The sequence below is a fragment of the Nicotiana tabacum genome, chromosome 10, assembly GCF_000715075.1.
Source record: "Nicotiana tabacum cultivar K326 chromosome 10, ASM71507v2, whole genome shotgun sequence".
In the NCBI taxonomy this organism is placed as follows: Eukaryota; Viridiplantae; Streptophyta; class Magnoliopsida; order Solanales; family Solanaceae; genus Nicotiana; species Nicotiana tabacum.
This window is the reverse complement of record NC_134089.1, coordinates 143,568,513-143,577,729: the sequence shown is the minus strand read 5'-3', so window position 1 is coordinate 143,577,729 and position 9,217 is coordinate 143,568,513.

The following is a 9,217-nucleotide window of genomic DNA, read 5'->3' as shown; positions in this document are numbered from 1 at the left end:
GAACTTAAATGTATTCCCGCATTATACTGGTGGGCGACCTAGCACTTAAATGTATTCCCGCATTATACTGGTGGGCGACCTAGAACCTTAAATGTATTCCCGCATTATACTGGTGGGCGACCTAGAACATAAATGTATTCCCGCATTATACTGGTGGGCGACCTAGAACTTAAATGTATTCCCGCATTATACTGGTGGGCGACCTAGAACTTAAAAGTATTCCCGCATTATACTGGTGGGCGACCTAGAACTTAAATGTATTCCCGCATTATACTGGTGGGCGACCTAGAACTTAAATGTATTCCCGCATTATACTGGTGGGCGACCTAGAACTTAAATGTATTCCCGCATTATACTGGTGGGCGACCTAGAACTTAAATGTATTCCCGCATTATACTGGTGGGCGACCTAGAACTTAAATGTATTCCCGCATTATACTGGTGGGCGACCTAGAACTTAAAAGTATTCCCGCATTATACTGGTGGGCGACCTAGCACTTAAATGTATTGAAATTGCTTTCCCGTTCTTCCGAGAAAATTTTTGACAATTGGCACAAAATTTTCTGCCCTGGTTTTTGGTGACTTCCATGGCGGTGCATCTTGCTGCCATCATCAATCCTTTGTTTTCCTGCAGCAGACAAAAGGATTTAATCAGTTTTAATCGTGGTGGTAGAGGGTGCCTTTCTGGCGAGCCATTTTTCTCTCTTCCCCTTCTCTTGCTCTTTGTCCCCATAATTGGTTGGCGGGCAAAGTTGCCTGTTGGGGGGGTTTCTAGCCTGCTGGGGATCGGGTTTCAGTTTATCCCCTTTTCTGCTTTCTCTTTAAGCATATCCTGTGGGAGTCTGCTTCTACCTCCCGAAACCACTCCCTTTTGGAGCTTACTTCTTTCAAAATTTCTGAGCACAATCCCTGCATTGCCTGGGGCCGGCTTTTAGGACTGTTTGTATTCTCCTGCATTGGATGAATTCCCCTTCGATTTCTGGTAGTAAGCTTTGAAAAATCCTTTAAAGACACATTTTAGGAAAAAAAAATAAAGATATGGAAAAGAGAAAACTTTGTGAACCAATATTTTGTGGGAGAAGCTAATCAAAAGAACTTATCTGGAGGACATGACTGGTCCCCGTGATCATGGCGTGCACCATAGATTCCCGACCCAGTCTATTTGTATCAATCGATTTGTCCGATGGTCTGACTTGCTGGGGATGATAAATGGATGTTCATCTTGTTGCGAATGTGGTAGCTTTTGCTGCTCTATCTTGTCGCCTCATAGTGCCCTTCGAGGGGTTTTCACTAATGAGACTCTCTCTTTTCTCTCATCTCCCGGCGCCTTATGGTGCCTGTGAAGGTTTTCACCAATAAGACTCTCTCATTTCATATCCCTCGTCTTACGTCGCCTCTCGGTGCCTGCGAAGGTTTTCACCGATGAGACTCTCTCATTTTATTTCTTTCGATGAATCGGGGCGTTGTAGATACGACCCTCTCTTCTGGAGATTCCTTTGACTATCAATTCATTCCCAGTCTCACGATCCTCTTCTTTGCTGGGGATCAGTGTATCATTCTCGGTCTTATTTGCCGGATTTGGCATCTCTCGAACATTGATCGGGAGGTCTTTTGGATGTTGACGTTGGTTTTGGTGTGGGTTTGAAGAAAGGCTATAAAAATGAAAAAAAATTGAAGGGTGATGTGCTACGACTTTTGGAATCAAACCTTTGTTGGAACTTAAAACATAACTTCTGCCCCAGTTTTCTTGCTTGGGGAATTTATCTTTTATGCTTATGTTGAGCTACGTGCGTTACGCACATTGTGCCTATTATGCACACTATGTACATTATGCATCCTATATTTGCTATGATGCATACTATGACCGAGCCGTGAGGCGCCTACGTATCCTCTTCGAGGAATCAGGTCAAACGTAGTTCCCACGGTTTTGTCATTTGTGATTTTATCTTCTTCCTTTTTCTTTTCCTTTTTTTCATTTTTCATGTCTTTTTTCTTTTCTTTTCTTTTCTTTCTTTTTTTTTTCATATCTTTCCCATTAGTGATTCCAAAAGAGGGGTATTGAAAGAATTTGCTTAAGGCTCAAAGGGGGAAGCGAGGGTTAAAAGTGTTTGGATAGAAGAAAGAATTGCCTCCGTCATCTCATTATTCAATAAATGCCAAATACAAACGAATAAACCAAAATTGCCATAATTTAAAGAAATTACACATAATATCTCTTGACTGCATCTGAATTGATAGCCATGTCGACACATCTACCTTCGACATCTGTCAAACACAAAGCACCGTTGGACAATATTCGGGTCACGATATAAGGCCCTTGCCAATTTGGGGCGAATTTGCCTTTTGCCTCGACCTGATATGGGAGGATCTTCTTTAATACCAACTGCCCTACTTCAAACTTCCTGGGGCGCACCTTCTTATTATACGCTCTTGCCATTCTCTTCTGATACAGTTGACCATGGCACACTGCTGCCAATCTTTTCTCATCTATCAGGCTCAACTGTTCCAAGCGAGCTTTGATCCATTCATCATCATCAATTCCGGCTTCAGCGACAATTCGGAGGGACGAAATTTCGACCTCCGCTGGTATCACGGCCTCAGTTCCATACACCAACAAATAAGGAGTTGTGCCTATGGAAGTCCGGATGGTAGTGCGGTAACCCAACAAAGCAAAGGGTAATTTCTCGTGCCATTGTCTGGACCCTTCCACCATTTTTCGCAGTATCTTCTTGATATTCTTATTGGCTGCTTCGACTGCTCCATTTGCCTTAGGACGATATGGGGTGAAATTGTGGTGTATAATCTTGAATTGTTGGCATACCTCTCTCATCAAGCTGCTATTAAGATTCGCACCGTTATCCGTGATGATCACTTTTGGGATCCCAAATCTACAGATGATATGGGAGTGAACAAAGTCCACCACTGCCTTCTTAGTTACTGATTTGAAGGTTTTAGCCTCAACCCATTTGGTGAAGTAATCAATGGTCACTAGAATGAACCTATGACCGTTGGACGCTGCTGGCTCGATGGGCCCAATGACATCCATGCCCCATGCTACAAACGGCCAGGGTGCTGACATCGTATGCAACTCTGTTGGCGGAGAGTGAATCAAGTCTCCATGTATTTGGCACTGATGGCATTTCCTCACGAAAGTGATACAGTCGTGTTCCATGGTGAGCCAATAACACCCTGTTCGAAGGATTTTTCTTGCCAATACATATCCACTCATGTGTGGCCCACAAACTCCAGCATGTACTTCTGCCATAACTGTCGTTGCCTGCCCGGCATCTATGCATCTCAACAATCCCAAATCCGGGGTTCTTTTGTACAATACCCCTCCACTGAGGAAGAAACCATTCGACAACCGCCGAAGGGCTCTTTTTTGGTCTCCAGAGGCATGTTCTGGATATATCCCCATCCTGAGGTATTCTTTGATATCATGAAACCAGGGTTCGCCATCCGCTTCTTCTTCTATGGCATTGCAGTAGGCGTGCTGATCACGGACTTGGATGTGCAGAGGATCAACATACATTTTGTCAGGGTGGTGCAGCATTGATGCTAAGGTGGCTAAGGCATCCGCAACCTCATTGCGAACTCTCGGGATGTGTTTGAACTTTACCGATCGAAATTGCTTGCTCAGATCATGCAAGCATTGTCGGTATGGTACGAGTTTTAGATCTCGTGTTTCCCATTCTCCCTGAATTTGATGTATCAAGAGGTCCGAGTCTCCCAAGACCAAGACGTCTTGGACATCCATGTCGGCAGCCAGGCGCAGACCCAGAATGCAAGCCTCATATTCGGCCATATTGTTGGTGCAATAGAAGCGCAGTTGAGCCGTAACAGGATAATGCCGTCCTGTTTCAGAAATGAGTACTGCTCCTATTCCAACCCCTTTTGCGTTTGCAGCTCCATCGAAGAAAAGCTTCCAACCCGGTTCCTCAGGTAATTCCAACTCATTCGTATGCATCACCTCTTCGTCAGGAAAATACGTTCTTAAGGGCTCGTATTTTTCATCAACGGGATTCTCTGCCAAATGGTCTGCCAGTGCCTGGGCTTTCATGGCCGTCCTTGTCACGTAGATGATATCAAATTCTGTGAGCAGAATTTGCCATTTTGCCAACCTCCCCGTGGGCATAGGTTTCTGAAAGATATACTTCAATGGGTCCAAGCGGGATATGAGATAAGTAGTATATGAAGACAGGTAGTGTTTCAACTTCTGAGCTACCCAAGTTAGGGCGCAGCACGTTTTCTCGAGTTGAGTGTACTTGACCTCATGTACTGTGAATTTCTTGCTAAGATAGTAGATGGCCTGCTCCTTCCTTCCTGTGTCATCATGTTGCCCCAGTACACAACCAAATGAATTTTCCAAGACCGTCAGGTAAAGGATTAGGGGTTTCCCGGGCTTAGGCGGGACCAATACGGGTGGATTAGACAGATACCCTTTGATTTGGTCGAAAGCCTCCTGACACTCTGTCGTCCAACCTACTGCAGCATCCTTTCTCAGTAGCCGAAATATGGGCTCACAAGTTGCTGTGAGTTGAGCGATGAACCTGCTGATGTAATTGAGTCTACCCAGCAAACTCATTACCTCTGTTTTGTTCCTTGGCGGTGGCAAGTCTCGGATGGATTCAATTTTGGATGGGTCTAACTCAATCCCCCGTCGACTGACGATGAATCCTAGCAACTTTCCTGATGGAACCCCGAATGCGCATTTGGCCGGGTTAAGCTTGATATCATACCTCCGGAGTCTTTGGAAAAATCTCCTTAGGTCTGCCACATGGTCCTCCTGACGCCAAGATTTGATGATCACATCATCGACGTACACCTCTATTTCTTTGTGTATCATGTCATGAAACACAGCAGTCATTGCTCGCATGTACGTTGCCCCAGCGTTCTTTAACCCGAACGGCATTACCCGATAGCAGTAGGTTCCCCATGGCGTAATAAACGCTGTCTTCTCAGCATCCTCCTCATCCATTAGGATCTGATGATAACCTGCATAGCAATCCACAAAGGATCTGATCTCGCGCCCAGCGCAATTATCGATCAGGATATGAATGTTGGGTAACGGGAAATTGTCCTTGGGACTTGCTTTGTTGAGGTTGCGGTAGTCGATGCACACCCTGATTTTTCCATCCTTCTTTGGGACTAGTACCACATTGGCCAACCACTCGGGATACCGAGTGACCCGAATGACCTTCGATTGTAATTGCTTAATCACTTCTTCTTTGATCTTTACACTCATTTCTGTTTTAAATTTCCTTAGTTTTTGCTTGACCGGAGGGTATGCCGGGTCAGTGGGCAACTTGTGAACCACTAAATCGGTGCTCAATCCAGGCATATCATTATATGACCATGCAAAAACATCTTTGAATTCCCTGAGAGTTTCGATCAATTCTGCTTTGACATTCGGCTCAATGTGGATGCTAATTTTGGTCTCTTGGATGTTATCAGCGTCTCCTAGGTTCACAGCCTCAGTGTCATTTAGGTTAGGCTTGGGTTTCTCTTCAAATTGGCACAGTTCTCGATTTATTTCTTCGAAGGCTTCCCCTTCGTCACATTCGGATTCATTATCACAAACGACCTCTTGCATCATTGAGTCAGATTCAGATTGATTTATTAGACTAGGTCGAAGATCCGCTGTGCATGCCATGTCATTAGGACCAGTAAAAAGAGAACTGTTCAGAAAGAAAAAGAACAAAACAAGAAATTAAAATGGGACAAAAGAAAAGAACTTTATTAAATTTGCAGGATAAAAAGGGTTCACACTTTTACAAAACGAAAGTAAAATTTGGATTACACCCTTGAATAATCCGATCAAACAAATAAACAAACAAAACATTAATCAAAGCCTACTACCAAGACTCCCCTCGGACAGGAAGAGGAGTAACCGTCCAATTGTTGGTCTTGGCCTCAGGCCCCACAAATTTTATCTCTGCTCTGCTGGAACCCTCTCCAGCTTCCACCATACTGACATCCGCGAATAGTCTCTCAAAACTCTGATTCAGGTCTTCACTTATGCCGATCAAAGGTCCTCGAATCTTTGGGATCGCTGACCCCTTGGCACTAGCTTTAACAAAAGACCTTGAGAGGCGTGGCACTGGTTTAGGCAGAAACCAGACTCTCTTCTTCATTTTTCGTGCTTGCTTCCTGTCTGCTGCGGTTGGTTTGAACCCCAACCCGAAAGTTTCCAGATTCTTAGGAAGGGAGACAGGTTGGACTATCCCTTGAAGTTCAACTCCCAGGCCTTTTCCCGGCACAAACCCATTACCCAGCATTTCTGATATCATCATGACTGTTGCGGCAGCTACCCTAGGGTGCGGGATGATTTCTCCTTCAGAAATTTTGTTGGCCGACCCTGTATCGAGAATCTGGTAGACCCAGGGACCCTTGTCATAAGTGGTCTCTATGAAAGGCACAACGGTTCCGCCCATGGTGCATGTTGTATCCTCGCCGTGCAACACGACCTCTTGTCTTTCCTACTCGAACTTCACTGTTTGATGTAGGGTGGAAGGCACCGCTTTAGCTGCGTGAATCCAGGGTCGTCCTAACAGCAAGTTGTAAGATACCGTGGCGTCCAATACCTGGAATTCCATGGTAAACAGGACCGGGCCAATGGTTAGTTCAAGTACAACATCCCCCACAGTGGCTGTTCCGTTTCCGTCAAACCCCCAGACACAGATGCTATTCTCCCGGATTCTTCCACGGTCAATCTTTAACTGGTCTAGGGTGGACAATGGACAAATATTGGCGCTTGAGCCGTTATCCACCAATACTCGGGTTACCACCGAGTCTTCACATTTGACAGCTAGGTATAGAGCTTTGTTATGCTCCGTACCTACCACCGGTAGGTCATCATCGGAGAATGTCACTCTGTTTACCTCGAAAATCTTGCTAGCAATGGTTTCCAGGTGGTTTACAGAAATCTCACTGGGTACATGGGCCTCGTTCAATATCTTTAACAGGGCCCGACGATGTTCCTCGGAATGGAGGAGTAATGACAATAGTGAGATCTGGGCAGGTGTTTTTCTCAGCTGCTCAACCACAGAATAGTCTTGTACTTTCATCTTCCTCAGGAAGTCTTCAGCCTCTTCTTCTGACACTGGCTTCTTGGTTGCCACTGGGTTGGTTTTCCTTAACTCCACCGGAGCAAAACATCGACCTGATCGAGTCAGCCCTTGCGCTTCACAACTGACTTCTTCCACCTGTTTTCCTTGGTACGTCACCACTGCTTTTTCATATTTCCAGGGCACAGCCCTGCTGTCAAGCATTGGCAGTTGGACTACCGGCTTTATGGTTACCCGTTCTCCACATACCCCTTTCAACATGACTGCCGGTGTGGGCAGGATCCCTGGTATTACCAACTTGCTTGGCTCGGGTTTGCTTGCTATGACGGACGGGCTCTTCCCCCATATTACTACCGGCTTGACGCCTTCTTCCTGCGACTGTACATTTGTTCCTCCACTGGTTAAGACTTCTTTTGGGGCAGCCTGGATCATCATCACTGTTTGTGAGGGTTTTCTTAATTCTCCTCCCTCACACACCAACTCAATCATGTGAGTTTCGTGGTGCGCTGGCAGTGGGTTTTGGTTGATGTTAGGAGCCTCCGGTGTTTGGACCTCGATCTTATTGGTGTCAATAAGATCCTGTATGGCATGCCTTAACTTCCAGCACTTCTCGGTATCGTGCCCGAGCATCCCTGAACAGTATTCACAACTGATTGAACGATCCAAATTCTGAGGCGGGGGATTTGGTTCCCGAGTATGGACAGGACTAACCAAACCCAATTGCCGCAGCTTGTGGAACACAGCGGTGTAGGTTTCTCCCAGTTCGGTGAAGGTTCTTTGCTTCCGCAACCTGTCATTTCTGGCATCTGGATTTCCCGGAAACCTGCCCTTGAAGGATTTCTATATGCCCTTGGTGGAGGGTAAGTGTTTTGTGGTGGTGCATATATGTTCTGGGGAGCCGGTGCGCGCCATTGTGGGCGAACCGGAGGCTGAGTGTATACCTGGGCTTGGTGTACGGAACAATGTGGTTCTCGAGGTGGATAGAAATTTTGTGGTGGGTTGTATGGGTAGTTTGACCTGTGAGGCCTGGGTTGGTTGTAGTGCGGCCTGCCAGCCCTGGACCAACTGCCTGCCTCGATCGTGGCAACCTCTTCTTTCTTTCTTCTTAACGCACCTCCCGTGCCGCTTTGAATAGCCTGGGTTGTGGCCTTAAGTGCCGAATAGTTTAAGATCTTGTCCGACCTCAAACCTTCTTCTATCATGACCCCTATTTTGACCACCTCGTTGAAAGATTTTCCAACCGTTGTCACCAAGTGACCAAAGTAGGTTGGATCCAATGTCTGCAAAAAGTAGTCTACCATCTCTCCCTCTCTCATGGGAGGATCGACCCTAGCTGCTTGTTCTCTCCAGCGGAACCCGAACTCGCGAAAACTTTCCCCGGGTTTCTTCCCAGTTCTCAGTAACGTGAGACGGTCAGGAACTATCTCCAGATTGTACTGGAAATGACCTGCAAAAGCCTGCGCCAGGTCATCCCACGTGTACCACCTGCTGAAATCCTGCCTGGTATACCATTCCAGTGCAGATCCGCTCAGACTTTGGCCGAAATAAGCTATCAAAAGCTCATCCTTGCCTCCTGCCCCTCTCATTTTGCTACAGAATCCCCGCAAATGTGCCATGGGATCACCGTGCCCTTCATATAAATCAAACTTGGGCATCTTGAACCCAGCCGGGAGTTGGACATCTGGGAAAGGGCACAGATCTTTGTATGCCACGCTGACTTGATTGCCCAACCCGTGCAAGTTCCTGAAGGACTGCTCCAGGCTTTTGAACTTTCTTAACACTTCATCCTGTTCAGGGGCCTTAACCGGCTTCTCAACCTCTGCCGGTATTTCCAAATGGGGATTGTAAGCCTGTGGTTCCGGTGCGTGGAATGTAGGCTCAGGGGGGTAGTATATTGTATCGTGAGCCTGAAACAATGGCTCACTGGTCGTTCGCTGCAAAGGGGCTGATGCAGGTCCCACAAAAATGGGAATATTGGGTGTTGGGAGAGGTTGATGGGGTGGTGGAGCTTGGGAATCATGAGGGCTTCTTTCTTGATGATAGAGGGGATTTGGGCGGCTTGTGGAAGGGCCAGAGTGAGGGTACTCCGGCACGTGTCCCACTGTCTCAGGGCTCTTTTGCGTTTTGGCCAGGGCTAGCTGCATTGCATGC